General features: G+C 40.8%; 1 long non-coding RNA gene across 2 annotated transcripts in view; it reads left to right on the top strand.

The window, feature by feature from the left end:
* The first annotated feature begins 498 nt into the window (after window positions 1–498).
* LOC132659753 (uncharacterized) overlaps window positions 499–16,935 on the top strand; it is a 35,726-nt gene continuing 19,289 nt past the window's right edge. The window contains exons 1-2 of one of the 2 annotated variants that reach the window (XR_009600517.1): window positions 499–650; window positions 1,013–1,164. This is a non-coding gene — a long non-coding RNA (uncharacterized LOC132659753). The remainder of the gene's footprint in view (window positions 651–1,012; window positions 1,165–16,935) is intronic. The other variant, XR_009600516.1, reaches the window with a different exon arrangement.

The raw sequence follows: 16,935 nt of genomic DNA, 5'->3' as shown, positions 1-16,935 counted from the left end.
CCTAATTTTTTTTTTTTTTTTTTTCTATCAGGTTCTCAATAGCAATTTCCAATTTAGTCAACTTTTGACCACAGAGCTCATTTTAAAAACTCTTTTCAGGGATCCCCCTAGTGGTTTAGTATTTAAGACTCCTGAGCTTCCATTGCTGGGATGTGGGGGACTCAGGATCAGGGAACTAAGCTCCCAAGTGTCCTGTGCAGCCAAAAAGTAAAAAAAAAAAAAAAAAAAGGGAGGGGGGGAGGGAGAAAATGAAAGCTAAAATAATCCTTTCAAATATCTTATTATCAGAGTTTAGCCTGAACAAAAATAATATAGGTACTGCCCACTTTTCAAAAGTTCACCTCACACCATTTTGCTTTTACAAAAGACTGACATTAGTACCTGTTTTTGCTAGCTAAAAGAAATATGAAGAAGAGTTCCACTTTTATGAAAAAAGCAAAAAGCAGAAGTAATGTCCAGCATGTGTTTTGCATCTAGCCAGTACAGAGGCAGCACACACCCTGATCAGTGAGACTGGCACGGCCAAGTTCTTCCCCCAGAGCTGCTCTCAGCATTTCAGCGTCAAGCCGCCATAGCTTAAAACTGTCTGTGAGCTTCAGCGGCTTTATCAAGATGGATTTTAGGCAGCCATTAGCAAGTTGCAGCTTAAGGTAATTACTTCTTCACCTTCTGCCATTTTAGCTTACGAAAGGTTTCCTAGAAAAACCTCTACTTTCAGATACCAGGGGAAAGCTGTATTCCTGCCAGTATTGAACTCCTTTTTTTTCACCCCTTTTAAACCAAAGAAATGCCTATGAAATGACTCAAACCCAAAAAGCCTTTTATGGCTTACAGACACGAGAGGCATCCCCAGGAAGGGTGCAGAAGATACAGCCCTGCCAAGATCCAGAGCAACTCCCAAAGAGAGCCAACAGAAAGAAAGATTTAGACAATTCCCATGGGAGCTGCCAACCTTCAGCAGCTGCTGGCTGAAAATGGGTGCAACTCACGTTTCTATCCGGTCATATTTCAGGGTCTCCAGCATGATGGTTGAGATGCCTGGACTTGTAAGAACTGACAGCCAGTGTGCTCCAAGCAGGCAGAGAGTCAAGCCAATCCCCAGGACATGCAATGAGACAAACAAGAAAACAATAGCTGTCTCTGGGAGGGGAAGATCCACAATCAGTGAGTATCCCAGAACCAAAACTCACAGTCTTCACTGGGAAAGGAAAGGATAATGTGAAATTTTACCTTTGTCTCTTGGCTGGGCACAACAGATACAGATCTTTTTTAAAAAAAAATTCTCACCCTTCCCCAGCTTCTATCAGTTTTCCCAGGATCCTGACTGCAGGCTCCAGTGTGAGCGGGGTATCCCAGTGGGTCCCATCTATGTTACCAGAAATTGTGAGAGGAAAAATTATTTTCCCTTTACATAACTGGGACTTTTTTTTCTCTCTAGGACACCTCTCATCAATGGTTAAGCTTATCAGGGCTAAACATCTCCCACTGTGGCCTCTGTAATTCAAGATTATCTTTGGTAAAGTGAATCTAATTATTCAGACAAGGTCTGGGCCCATAAATGTTACACAGCTAGTTAGCCAGAGTCCAAGATGGAAGACTCCCAGCTCTTTGCACTCAGAGGAACCCATTTCTCTTTCTCTCTTTTTTGTTTTTTAACAAAAATTTAACTGAGATCTCACCCTGGACCCCATCCAGTTTATGTCAGACTCAGTTCAGCTCTGGACTGAGGTAAAAGGAATGCTCAAATAAAATCTAAGAATGCATAAATGCAAAACCTGTGGAACTGGGACATCTGAGAAGGGTTTACCTGGGACTTCTAGATGCAGTGAAAATCGTGAGTACAATAGGTCAAAAGGTACCTTTTGTTTGCTCATTGCTTGCTATTCCCAGGGGCCGTCAGGGTTTCCTTTGGATCCCTCTTCTGACACTAGAACTGTTATATGATAAATAGAGACATATTAATATATTTAAGTTTTTTGGAGACAAAATTGACTTGAATTGGGCAGTGCCTAACCAGAAGTGGTTAGGAACACTCAACCAGCAGGAGTGAGGGGAAAGACTTTTAGAGAAGATGAAGTAAAGCAAGGAAATTATTTGACTGATTTAGCATAAGGGGTTGACTTACTTAGGAAAGCCAAGTTGGTTGTTGGTGATGGGAGGTCCTTACGTTTTTTTTTTGTTTTAGTATAATTGCTTTAGAATGTTGTGCTAGTTTCTGATGTACAACCAAGTGAATCAGCTATATGTTTACATATATTCCCTCTCTCTTGGACCCCCACCCCATCCCACCCATCTAGGTCATCACAGAGCACTGAGCTGAGTTTCTTGTACTGTACAGCAGGTTCCCACTAGCTATCTATTTTACACATGATAGTGTATGTATGGGGCTTCCCAGGTAGCTCAAATGGTAAAGAATCTGCCTGCAATGTAAGAGACCTGGGTTCGATCCCTGGGTCTGGAAGATCCCTTGAAGAAGAGTATGGCTACCCACTTCAGTATTCTTGCTTGGAGAATTCCATGGACAGAAGAGCCTGGTGGGTTACAGTTCATGGACTCACAAAGAGGCCGACATGATTGAGCAGCTAACACACAATCCTAGCCATTTGCTCCTTTCTAGTTTGCCTCTCCCTCCCCTTCCTCCACTGTGCACACAAGTCTGATGTCTACCACTGCATTCCTCCCCTGGAAATAAGTCCATCTGTACCAATTTTTTAGATTCCACATACATGTGCCAATATATATTTGTTTTTCTCTTTATGACTTATTTCACTCTATTTGAGGGACTTTAGGTCCATCTACATCTCTACAAATGACCCAATTTTGTTTCTTTTTATGGCTGACTAATATTCCATTGTTTTGATTTATTAACCTTGAGAGTTCAGGCTTAGACTTTAGCTTGCTTGTATAGGCTGATAAGGTATTAGAATAGCTTCAGTCCAATGCCCTCTTTTAAATCAATTTAACAATCTGAATCTTTGGTAAATCTGTTCCTTCATAAAAACAATAAAGGTGAAAAGGAAAAAATGGGTTTGGCAATAAGGACCTCAGAGTGGTGATGGTTAACACTACATTTATAAACTTGTCTAGTTCGTCATTGACACTCAGCAAATGCTCAGCGAATATTTGTTTTCTCCCTTTTAATGTTAGTCACTAAACTTTGAAGCAGACCTTTGCTTCTTCTCATTTATTATAACTTTTTCATCTCCTGCTACTGTGTATGTATATCTTTTCAGTTCAGTTCAGTCGCTCAGTCATGTCCGACTCCTTGTGACCCCATGAATTGTAGCACGCCAGGCCTAGACTCATGTGCATCGAGTCGGTGATGCCATCCAGCCATCTCATCCTCTGTCATCCCCTTCTCTGCCTGCCCCCAATCCCTCCCAGCATCAGAGTCTTTTCCAATGAGTCAACTCTTCCCATGAGGTGGCCAAAGTACTAGAGTTTCAGCTTTGGCATCATTCCTTCCAAAGAACACCCAGGACTGATCTCCTTTAGAATGGACTGGTTGGAACTCCTTGCAGTCCAGGACTCTCAAGAGCCTTCTCCAACACCACATGTTCAAAACCATAAATTCTTCAGCGCTCAGCTTTCTTCACAGTCCAACTCTCACATCCATACATGACTACTGGAAAAACCATAGCCTTGAGTAGATGGACCTTTGTTGGCAAAGTAATGTCTCTGCTTTTTAATATGCTATCTAGGTTGGTCATAACTTTCCTTCCAAGGAGTAAGCATCTTTTAGCAAATCCATTTTTCCTTATTTTAAAGAGTTTTGTGCCTTCTCCCAAGTATCCACTCATTGTGCAGTGCATTCAACAAATACGTCACATGTCTAAACTGCTGAGTATATGACTCATAAGTCCTTTTTGGTATTTCTTGGTCCAACAGATGCATAAAATTAGTCATATGGTTTCAAAGAAAGCTGTAACTTCCTAGGAAAAGCAGTGAGAACCCTGTGTCTGGGCTGAGTGGGAACATACCTGGCATCCTCTCCCATTGGTGCTCACCCCCATCTCCAGCTCCCACTGCATCTGGCTTTATTCAGGGGAAAAACGGGTTGGGGAGATTAGGAGTTTCTTGGGAAATAATTTAAACCTTCGACTTCCCACATATCTTAGTAGTAAAGAATCCACCTGCCAACGAAAGAGATACAGATTCGATCCCAGGGTCAGGAAGTTTCCCCTGGAGAAAGAAATGGCAACCCACTCCATTATTCTTGCCTGGAAAATGCCATGGACAGAGGAGCCTGGCAGGCTACAGTCTGTGGGGTCTCAAAGAGTCAGACGCGACTGAGTGACTGAGAAATTTAAACCTTGCTCATAGGTAGACTTCAGACCACTCATGATAATTTTTAATTTGTCATTCACTTACTCCTGCCAGGCCCTTTTCCAAGACTGTAATGGTCCATTTCATCTTGTGACCACCTGAGAGGCAGGTACTCCAAGATTATTAGGTAGAAAATAGAAGCAAGTCAGACAAAGTGGCCCTAGGTGGGACTTAAGCTCAGGCAGTCAGGGTTGAGAGTTCCTGCCTTACTCTCTTTTGTTGCTGTTAATTTTTATTTTATATTGGACTATAAACTATAAATGTTGATTTATAATGTTGTGTTAGTTTCAGGTGTACAACAAAGTGATTCAGTTATACATATACATGTATCTATCCTTTCACAAATTCTTTTCCCATTTAGGTTATTATAGGACATTGAGCAGCGTTCCCTGTGCTATATAGTAGGTCCTTTTATACAGTAGAATATTACTCAGCCAGTAAAATGAATGAATAACGCCATTGGCAACAACATATATGGACCTGGAGATTATCAGATTATCAAACTAAGTGAAGGCAGACAGGGAAAGACAAATATTAGATGATATCACTTATATGCAGAGTCTAAAAGAAAATAATACAAATGTACTTATTTGCATAACAGAAACAGACTCACAGGCCTAGTAAACAAACTTATGGTTACAAAAGGAAAAAGGTGGGGGTGAGGGAGAATGAACTAAGGGTTTCAGAATTTACATATACACACTACAGTACATAAAATAGATAACAAACAAGGAGCTACTGCCTTTCTCTCTTGAACTGTCAGGGAAGGAGTGGAGTCAGAGAGAGGTGCACAGAAGCTAAATCATGAGGGACTCCAGAGGAATCTGGAGATCAATTCTATCCTGGGGGGAAGGAATGAGGAGTGATTAGCTATGGCCAGCAGGGCTTAAGGTTGAGAGGAAAGCAGGTGTCCCAGTTGGTACAGGGATGTTTGATCTCTGCCTCTGTACTGATCCAGGCTCACTGCCCCCCACCCAGCCCCAGCCTGGCAGGGGACATGGATATGGAAGGAACTGTGACTCCGTGGCCAGTTGGCTTCCTAGGTCCTTGGGGATCATATTTAAAATGCAGCATTTTGTCTAGCTGTGCTCCTACCAGGAGGGTTTGAGAAAACCTTCTTTCTTCTATCTACCATAGAGACCATTAGGAGTTTTCATTTCTGACATGTTAGTGTAGGAAATTTTTGGAGAAGGGAATGGTAATCCACTCCAGTATTCTTGCCTGGAGAACCCCATGGACAAAGGGGCCTGGTGGGCTACAGTCCATGGGGTTACAAAGAGTCAGACACAACTGAGCAACTAACACACACACACACAGTGTAGGAAAAGTGTTCTCTTATGGTTTGACTTTGTAGATCCCTTTTTTGCTGGGAAGGGAGAATATTTTTCTATATGATCACTGACCTTTTTTTCCCTCTTTTCTGAATTACCTTTCCACAACCTCTCCCCAGTTTCCCCCCTTTTATTCTCTTGTCCTTTTGCCTTTTCCTTGTCATTCTGGAGGAGTTCTTTATATAATTCTGGATCATAATCCAGAAACATGCCATATGTTACACCTTGTTATATAGGTTGCAAGGATTTTCTCCCTGATGATCATTTATACTTGAGTTCAAGGTGTCCTGTGGTGGGGGGAGGTGGTCAAACAACTTAAACTCTTCCTTCAACAAAGAGAGGAGAGTCCATATAAATTGTATGACCTGCATTCTGTGGGCTGCTCAGCAGTGGATCCAAGGAGTGAAGTGGGTCTATTTTTGCGAATATGGAAGCATACCTAAAATTTTTTATTGCTTGAGAAAGCAGGTTACAGAATGAGAGCTAAATATTTACTGTTCATTAAAAATATATATGGACCTTCCCTGGTAGCACAGCTGGTAAAGAATCCACCTGCAATACAGGAGACCCTGGTTTGATTTCTGGGCTGAGAAGATCCCCTGGAGAAGGGATGATCTACTCACTCCAGTATTTATGGGCTTTCCTGGTGGCTCATACAGTAAGGAATCCACCTGCAATGCAGGAGCCCTGCATTTGATCCCTGGGTTGGGAAGGTCTGCTGGAGGTAGGGCATGGCACCCACTCTTAGTATTCCTGCCTGGAGAATCCCCAGGGACAGAGGAGCCTGGCAGACTTCAGTCCATGGGGTCACAAAGAGTACGACAGGATTGAGTGACTCAGCACAGCACACCAAAAATACATATACACAAATAACAATATCACACATTTCCTATGAGTGTGTGTATATAGAGAGAGACAAAGAGTCAGATATAGACACAGAGAGTCACATTGTATAAGTTAGAGCTCTCTTAGATGACAGACTTACTTTCCTGGGCTCCAAAATCACTGCAGATGGTAACTGCGGTCATGAAATTAAAAGACACTTGATCCTTGGAAGAAAAGCTATGACAAACCTAGACAGTGTATTAAAAAGCAGAGGCATTACTTTGTCAACAAAGCTATGGTTTTTCCATTAGTCATGTATGGGTGTGAGAGTAGGACTATAAAGAAAACTGGGTGTCAAAGAATTGATGCTTTTGAACTGTGGTGTTGGAGAAGACTCTTGAGAGTCCCTTGGAATGCAAGATCAAGTTAGTCAATCCTAAAGGAAATCAATTCTGAATATTCATTGGAAGGACTGATACTGAAGCTGAAGCTCCAATACTTTGGCCCCCTGGTGCCAAGAGCCGACTCATTAGAAAAGACCCTGATGCTGGAAAAGACTGAAGGCAGGAGAAGAGGATGATGGAGGATGAGATGGTTGGATGGCATCACCTAGTCAATGGACATGAGTTTGAGCAAGCTCTCGGAGATGGTGAAGGACAGGGAAGCCTGGTGTGCTGCAGTCCATGGGATCTTAAAGGGCCAGACACAACTGAATGACTGAACAACAACAACTAATAGTCTCTACTCTTGGTTTCCAGATGATGAAATTAGGGGGAAATGACTTAAATTACATTCCCACTATTCATGGTGCATCACCTGTTACGGATTCTTGCCTCCCTCTGTTGATATTGCCAAGGGTCTGGGTTTTAAAATTTCCTTTGTGGACCTTCCTTAGTTCGGGGAGCAAAGTGACTGCTGGAGAGTGGATAGCAACCTTGTTTCCAACTAGGAGTACCCTGATCAACTTCCTTACATCTTCTTTAATAGGTAGAACTCTATTTGCGTCACTGTGTTTTATATACCACAGGTTACAGAAATGAAGGAAAGGAAAAGAATATTTCCAAGGTTGTCTTCCAGGATTGGAGGAACAGCAGAAATGAGAGTAACAAAAAGAGAAAGGATGTGTCTGACTGTGGGTCCCTGATGACTAGGATGACAATGGGGCTGAAGATCCGTGGAAGGAACAGTTTGTGAATTAAGAAAGGCTTAGTTCACAAAAACCAGCTCTTCTAGGAGCTGTCTGAGTGTTCTTAGGTGAGTTATTTCACCTTTCTGAACTTTTTCTTCCTCATTTGAAAAATTGTGATGATATTAACCCAAAGCACAGACTTGTGAGAGTTTTACATGAGACGCTTGCATATGAAACCCTGTCCTATTCTGTCAGGAAGCAGGATCTCAGTAAATATCTTCCACTATTTCCTCCCCACAGAAGTTTGAAAACTGATAAGAAGTCTTATGAAGAAAGCGATCACAGAGTCTATCATCCAAGCCAATATTTTGGAGACTAAAAGGGACCACTGTCAGGAACCACATTAGGACAATAGGCATAAACGGAAATTGTCCCTGGAGAGCAAGTCACTCTTCTAATAGAAGTGTATGGGAAACAGGGAAACCTCTGGTCCAGGAAAATCATATAGCCATGCTGCCATATACATCCATGAGCTTCCAAGAGAGGATTTGGAAGGGAAAAGAAGTTCACAGACTCGGAAAAACAGACAGGCTTCCTTAGAGCTAAATAGAGGCTAAACAAGAAAATAATTGACTTTGGGCCTGAGCACTCACTGAATTCACACTAAGAAGAGATACTGGAGACAGAGAGAAGGAAAGGCCTGAAGGACGAAGATACGAACTGAAAGTACATAGCTCCCATTTTCCTCTCTGCGACTTGGAGCTCATCATAATGTAATAACTCGTGTTCTTACATTCCAGACAGCTGGTTATATTTTATTCTGTGGATGACTCATTTTTAAAGGGGAGTGGGGGGTGTGAGGCAGAATCATTATGAAATCAAGGTCTGCAAACCCAGGATAAGTTCAAGAAGCCCCACTCACTCAGCAGCAAGTAGCAGGCTCTGTTAAGATCCTCGAAACTTTCATCCTAGAGATTCCTGCAATGTGGCATAGAGAGGGTGAGCAACAGGGGGGCCGGGGCGTTGCTCTTGACATTGTAATACGGCAATCCTCCACCATCAGTGGTTTTCCCTGGCAGTTTGCGGTCTAGCAGTTTTGTATTTGAGCACTCTTTGCATGATGCAGTCCAGTCCTCTTAACCAAAAGGAGCGTTCAATAACCATCCCCCCTACAGTGTCCATGTGGGCAGATGGAGGGCTTAGAGGGAGAAGAAAGCAGAGCAGGCTCTACCCTCTCAGCGAAGAGGGCCCTGAAGTATGCCCATAATTTCTGAAAAGGTCAGAGAGACAATGCAATCGCTGTTTTTTTTTTTCGAAGACAAGGCACAATGGAGCAAGGGAAAATACATTCTAAAACACACTCAATTTCAAGTAGTTGGGGCCAGTTCAGAAAGCTAAAATGAGGTATCAGCTAAATAAAGAAAGATTATGGAGGAGAATCTTCCCCAGCCAACCTTGGTGTCAATGCAGTCAGATTTTCTAAAAATAGAAAGGTTGATTTTTGGTGGATTGTCTGTTGGGGTAACATTTTATCATCAATATATTTAGTTTAAAAGTCAGTTCCTTCTAAAAGTTTTGTTTAATGTCTTTTAAAAATGTCTTTTTAAAATCCTGTGTATCCAATGCCATATTTATTATTTTTATTCCAAATTTCTATTTTCTTCAGTCTAATTTGTTGTTTTGTCAAGCATGGAGCTTTTCTGGAAAAGAAAACTCCTCCCATATTGTAGAGAGCTGACATCAGTATTGTTAGAATAAGCCTTTTATGGTTTTAATGCTGAATCCTTGGTGCTGTTTTTCACTGATATACACATGTGCACTCATATACCCAGAGGAGTCCTTCTTTCTAATAATTCTTATTCACTGTTTGGTTTCTTCCTTTACATTTACCTACAACTACAGTTCACTGGGTCCCTGCTATGCCAGGCAGTGTGCTAGGGATCTCATATATATTCTTCACTTTTTAATGAGAATTCTAAAAGTTATTATAAACCATTTTCCAGTTGGAAAAACCAAAATTTTGAGATTTTCCTTTATGTTCACACTCTCTTGCATGCTCCTGAACCACCCAATTATCACATTTTATTGGTTCATTTTCCAAATCATTTTGTACCTCCATCCCATCCTCTCCATCTCATCCTCTCTCTCAACCACTCTGCCCTTGAAGTAGGAAGCCCCACATAGGCTGTCGCAGTTGCAGTGAACGTCTAACTGGTCTGGGCCTTACCTTTCTCAGGAACCTTACCTACCTTAGGAACCACGAACCTAAATCTATAGACAACTGTCACTTTCTGTTTGAGCCATCTGATAGTGTCCCAGCAGTAGAAGAACAGCTATAGATACCACTTCAACTTTCAGCACTTACTCTTCAGCTGACTGTGAAAGAAATCTTCAATCTCTGTTGCCTTGTCTGTAAACTGAGGATAAAGAGTGAGGGTGACACTTCCGCAGAGGAGGAATCTGTGCCGTTGAGAGGTGAAGTAATATCCCCAGTTCATGCATCTTTTTCCTGGTGGTCCTGCTCTAGAACTTGTAAGCCTACCCACTACACCATGCTATTCTCTGTAAGCACATCTTACATCCTGCACTTCTTGGAGTTGTGATGAACACTAGAAAAGCTAATATATGTGAAAATTTAACCAGAATCTGCAATATAATCTTTACTTAACCAAAGTCCGTGTTTTCTCTGTTTATTGAACCCAATAGGTAATTCCCAGCCCCGGAAACCATGTGGTTCTGAGCTACCTCCTAGGATCAGGGAGGGTGGTAGACAGCTCAGCTTGGACTGTATGGAAAAGGTAAAGGTTAATTAAGACAGGGTGATGAATAGAGACAAAGTGGTACCTTCTTCGTCAGAGTTCTTTTCCATTTCACATATTCAGGTTCTCCATCTTTGGAAGTGTCCTCAAGGCCCTACTACTTCAGAATCCTTTCTACCACAGCAATTCCTCTCCAAACTGGGTCCCAGTTCAACCAGAAGGGGGAGCCACCTGTGTTGTCTCCCAGCGAAGGAAGCCTGAGGATGGAATGAGAGAATTGATTTTGTGAAAAGCAAAACTAGAAAGTAGAATATAGGATCATCTATGCTGAACACAGGAAATGTTTTATGCAAGTTTGACTTTGGTTAAATTACTCAACACAGGCAGTCGATGTTGATAACTGACCAAGGGAAAATATTTCAGCGTAACTTTAGAAACCTTTTCAATATTTTAACCTCGCTCCAAATTTGTTTTCCACTAATCTTTTTCTTCTAATTTACTGTGATGCTGTGGCAAAAAGTTCCAGTTTTGACATACAGAAAACTACGTGTGCATTTTAAATGCTCACATTGTGTTACTCATTATAGACGAGACATTGTGACCCTTTGTCACAGAGCTACTTCCTCTTCAGCAAGATGGTTCCTGGCCTGGAAGGGGGAGGGATGGAAGTTCGGATGTCTGGAGCCAATAGATGTCTCTGGAATTAGCCAAGCTTGTAGACAATCATACCCTTCTTGGATTTCATTATCTGGGGACATGTTATCTAGTTCTGCCATTCATGGGACTGTTGATGTAGAATTATGAAAGAGGGGCATCTGAAGGTGCTACTGAAGACTTAAGAGGAATTACAGAATGGCCTCAAATGATGGCAGCAATTTCCATTCAGAGGTTTTAGAATTACCACATGGTGTGATCTCGGAAATCAGTGACAATTGCAAAAGTGAGATGGTTTAACTGCTCTTTCACTCACTGAAGGTTCTCAGTAAAAGACTTCAGTTGTCACCCTAGGGGGAAATATGGTTCCAGAATAGTCAGCTTTCGACATGCTGAGGAAACTGTTTACTTCTCTTTCCCTTCCTTTGTGTCTCAAAGCTCACAAATTCCACAGAGATTCAAGAAAGAATGGTTAAAATGAAAGTAAATATTTTCACACATGTGGACCTTTGGGAAAAAAGCAGTAATACACTGTTCAGCTGCTACTATACTCATGGTCTTTTAAACTGTTTAATGTCATTCCAGTGTTTGATTAGTTCAAAATATCCCCATCTGCGATGCTAAGAGGAGTTTGAATGGTTATATTGTGAAAGGCAAAAATCCCTACTTTGAAAATTCTAAAATATGCTGATTTATTTATTTTCAATGAAGCTCATAACTGTAAAGACAAAACATCTTTAAACAGGTTCAAGACTGTTCCACAATGCTGGCTTGATAACCAAGTGTTTGTGGCCAGGAAAGCCCCATTGGTCAGTGAAATTTTTAGTGACAAAATTTAGCCCTGATATGATTTCCAAGGGTGAAGATTTCCAACAGTTAGTAGGACTAATGGGCCTCCTTAGTCATCATTAGGGGAGCAAATAGACAATATGTGGTGTTTCAGTTGCTAAGCCGTGTCCAATTCTTGCTACCCTTTCTCCAGAGGATCTTCCCAGGGATCGAACCTGGATCTCTAATATTGGAGTGGGTTGCCATTTCCTTCTCAAGAGGATCTTCCCAGGGATCAAACTTGGATCTCTTGCTTTGCAGGCAATCTCCTGCATCACAGGTGGACTCTTAACCAGGAAAGGTTAAATAGACAGTATTGGAGGAATTAAAATAGAGCAAAAGAATAAATAAAGAAAATTGGAGGGGGGGGTCAAAGTGAACAGGTAAGAAATTTTATAGCATCATTCCTTGGTAACATGCTCTAATGGTAATTTTAAGCTTTCCATGCTTAGTAACAAGTCATAACCCAGTGTATTATTTATGGAACCACTTTCAGAGTAGAACCTGACTCTAAACTATAGTAAGTTGCCTTAGTATATGATCCTTCAGTCAGTTCAGTCTCTCAGTCATGTCCGACTCTTTGTGACTCCATGAACTGCAACACACCAGGCTTCCCTGTCCATCACCAACTCCTCGAGCCTACTCAAAATCATGTCTATCGCATCAGTAATGCCATCCAACCATCTCATGCTCTGTCATCCCCTTCTCCTCCTGCCTTCAGTCTTTCCCAGCATCAGGGTCTTTTCCAATGAGTCAGTTCTTCGCATTAGGTGGCTAAAGTATTGGAGTTTGAGCTTCCGCATCAGTCCTTCCAATGAATATTCAGGACTGATTTCCTTTAGGATGGACTGTTTGGATCTCCTTGCAGTCCAAGGGACTCTCAAGAGTCTTCTGCAACACCACAGTTCAAAAGCATCAAATTCTTTGGCACTCAGCTTTCATTATAATCCAACTCTCACATCCATACATGACTACTGGAAAAATGATAGCTTTGACCTGATGGACCTTTGTTGGTAAAATAATGTCTCTGCTTTTTAATATGCTGACTATGTTGGTCATAGCTTTTCTTCCAAGGAGCAAGAGGCTTTAATTTCATGGCTGCAGTCACCATCTGCAGTGATTTTGGAGCCCCCCAAAATAAAGTCTGTAACTGTTTCCACATCTATTTGCCATGATCTAGAAGCTTAACTTTGTGGGCAGCACATGGTCTAAGAAGAACAAATCAAAAGCATTAGATTCATGTCTGGGAAGTCCCCAGTTTTAGGAAGGATATTGACAAGTAATAGTTAATCTTACGGAAGGCAGCTAGCATAATTAGGAGGGTGGAAAAAACTGAAGGAAGCTAGAAATATTTGTAGTGGAGAGGGTATGGAGAGGTACCATGAGAGCTGTCCATACAGGGCAACTGCAGTGGACAAAAGAGAAAAGCCCGGGTTTATGTTGCTCAGAATGAAAGAACTAGAAACAGCAATCTATACTACAGGGACTGAGTTTTCAGCTCCACCCAAAGAGTCATTTTCAGACATTAAAAGGGTCTTTGGACCCTTTGTGTTAGTATATTTTCTGTAAGCATACAACCTTAGCTTATCAATGTTATAATAATAGCTGAAAACTCTAAAATATTTTATACTTCTTTTTAAACTACAGTTTAAGTTTTTTTGAATAGAAAACATCTTCAGAGTACATTCTCTGGTATGAAGGTTAGATATTTTGAGACTTTCTGGAATCTGGATTTTTCACAAGAATGTCTCACAATTTTCAAGAGATTTGGTAGTCTGGTGGACTTTTGCTATCAGAATTTCAGCTTTTGGCCTTCCAGTCAAGCCCTGTTTTTAATTCATAACAATATTCCATTAACTACAGTGGTGTCACTGAAACAAAACAAAGCAAAACTTGGCAGAACTTTTAAAAGGCTGCCAGAAACATTGTGTAAAACATTGTGTAAAAGGCTGCCATTGACACCTTGGGAATATTTGAACTCTCATTCCAAATAGATCAGAGAAAGATAAGAGGTTGCTTTTTGTATATCCAGTGTATTGTCCAGAACTCATCCTTGGCAACACCTGAGCCAAATAACCAGTGACCAGTTGTCATCATGGAGTGGTTCTTTACAAGGGGGCAATGAGCTGTGCCAATCCATTGTGAGACAGATATTACAGAAAAAGCAAACTTTGAACTGATCTACTTTCCATTGTCTTGGCTGTGACATTTTCTTCATAATATCCAAGGACTTAAAAGGAAATGTTGTGCAAATATCAAATGCATGTATATGTCCTAGGTCATGTCAAACTTTTTATGACACCATGGACTGTAACCTGCTGGGCTCCTCTGTCCATGGGATTGTCCAGGCAAGAATATTGGAGTCGGTTGTCATTTCTTCCTCCAGGGGCATCTTCCTGACCCAGGGATTGAACCTGCATCTCCTCTGTCTCCTTCATTGGCAGACAGATTCTTTATCAACAAGCCACCTGGGAAACCCTACAAAGATCAAATAGATGGCTGCAAAATTGGATGACATTTAACCTTTTCCTTCCCGATCCCAAAATAAACCATTTCGCAAAGAGCTTTTACAATGAGGGAAAAGTAAAATCATCATCATTAACATCATCATAGTTGTTTCAGTGGTGTAAATTATGTGAGTCCCTCCAAGTGATGGAACATTCCACGACCTTCTACTAGATGTCTTACAGGTGGGATCAAGTTTTGAAAGGATACCCAAAGCTGATATGAACCACCTCCCCCAGAAAGCCAAGAAAAGCAACAAGGCTTGTCAAGGAAATGGCAGAGAAAATCATGGACCCTACGGCTAGCTTAAAGTTTAAAGACTTTGATACGGTATTGGGGTCAGATACTGACAGAATCCCATGGACAGAGGAGCCTGGCAGGCTACAGCCCACAGGGTTAGGCAGAGTTGGACATGACTGAAGTGACAGCACACACACACAGTGATATAGATATTTAGAAATATACATATGAGTGTATCTTAGTAATAGTAGTTGAAAGTTGGCCTGTGTGCATTCTTATTGATAGGCAATGGATTCTTTAAGTATTCAAATTCAGGTCCTTCTCTAGGACAGGAGAGTGCTTTTTCTTTGGTACCTCTGATTTATTTCTGTTCTATTTTATGTGGGCCTTTTCCCCCCCATAAGATCTCGCCTGCCTATCCTTTTAAATAGTCAAATTCTCTTAGTTTTTCAGCCTGGTCCTCCACATTACTGATTATATTTTCCAATTCCACTGATATTCTAAAGACCTTCCATATGGGTTCACTTGGTCAAGTCTCAAGCTTCCTAGAACAGTTTCTCTCCCATCTAGCTGGTTCCTTCTAAGTGATGCTTCCCATTGTGTCAAGAAAGTTTCCATCCTTCCTTATCCTCTGTCAAAGAAATGCTGCCAAAGCCCTTCTGTTCCATTCAATGGGTGAATACTGAATTCTGACCCTGTTGTCATCAGCTCTTCCAGCTATGTAGAAAATCCAAAAGATTGGCCAAAGAGCTCCTGCTATTACACATGATTATAGCACCATTGCAGTATACAAACCTAACATTAAAAAATCTCTTTCCTACGTACCAGCAAGGAACAAATGGAATTTAAAATTAAAAGCACAGTACCATTTACCTCAGCACCTCCCTTCCAAAATGAAACACTTATGTATAGGTCTAACAGAATATATGCCAGACCTATGAGAAAACCTCAAAATTCTGATGATAAAAAACTAAATAGAAAGATATTGCATGTTCATGAATAGGACACCTCCATATTATCAAAATATTAGTTCTTCACAAGTTGATCTATAGGTTCAATATTTCACTTAAAATCCCAGCAAATTATTCTGTGGATATTGATAAATTGATTCTAAAATTTTTGTGAAGACGCAAAAGCCTCAGAATAGTCAATACCTGTTGAAGAAGAAGCGGTAGGGCTGACACTACCCAAATTCAAGATTCACTATAAACAGTAATCAAGACAGTGTCTGAAACAATATTTCTTTCTATTCTTACTCTTTTATAAGGGTAAGTCTCTAAACTCCTCATGAATGGAAAATTTCTCATTATGACTATTTAAAGGAGCTCAAATCACAATTTTCCACTGTACTTCTTCCCTGCTTTCTATCTTTGGCAACATCTATTGTCCCTCTGCTTCAGCCCCCAAAACAATTACTGACTTCTAAGTCAAGGTCAACAGTATCTCTTTTGTTGCTTGTGTGGTCCCACTGTTTTGTGTCTATGTATTTGGCTGCACAGAAATCTTTGCATCACAGTAATGGCCTGTATGTGGCTAGCTGTAACTTGTTATACTGTACAAACATCATGTACTGAAAGGACTGTTCCACACTGATAATGACTTATTGGTTGGAAAGATGGATAGATATTCCATGTTCCTGGGTAGGAAGAATCAATACTGTGAAAATGACTAAACTACCAAAAGCAATCTACAGATTCAATGCAATCCCTATCAAACTGCAAATGACATTTTTCACAGAACTAGAACAAAAAAGTTCACAATTCATATGGAAACACAAAGACTCCAAATAGCTAAAGCAGTCTTGAGAAAGAAGAATGGAGCTGAAGGAATCAACCTTCCTGACTTCAGATTATACTGCAAAGCTACAGTCATCAAGACAGTATGGTACTGTTATAAAAAAAGAAATATAGACCAATGGAACAAGATAGAAAACCCAGAAATAAACCCATGCACCTATGGGTACCTTATTTTTGACAAATGAGGCAAGAATATACAGTGGGGCAAAGAGAGTCTCTTCAATAAATGGTGCTGGGAAAACTGGACAGCTACATGCAAAAGAATAAAATTAGAACACTTCCTAACACCGTACACAAAGATAAATTCAAGATGGATTAAAGATCTAAATGTAAGACAAGAAACTATAAAACTATTAGAGGAAAACATAGACAGACCACTCAATGACATAAATCAAAGCAAAATCCTCCATGACCCACCTCCTAGAGTAATGGAAATAAAAACAAAAATAAACAAGTGGGACTTAATTAAACTTAAAAGCTTTTGCACAGCAAAAGAAACTATAAGCAAGGTGAAAATACAACCGTCAGAATGGGAGAAGACA

This window comes from Ovis aries, chromosome 4 (genome assembly GCF_016772045.2).
Source record: "Ovis aries strain OAR_USU_Benz2616 breed Rambouillet chromosome 4, ARS-UI_Ramb_v3.0, whole genome shotgun sequence".
In the NCBI taxonomy this organism is placed as follows: domain Eukaryota; kingdom Metazoa; phylum Chordata; class Mammalia; order Artiodactyla; family Bovidae; genus Ovis; species Ovis aries.
The sequence above is the reverse complement of the archived record's forward strand: the minus strand, read 5'-3'. Positions and strand labels throughout refer to the sequence as shown.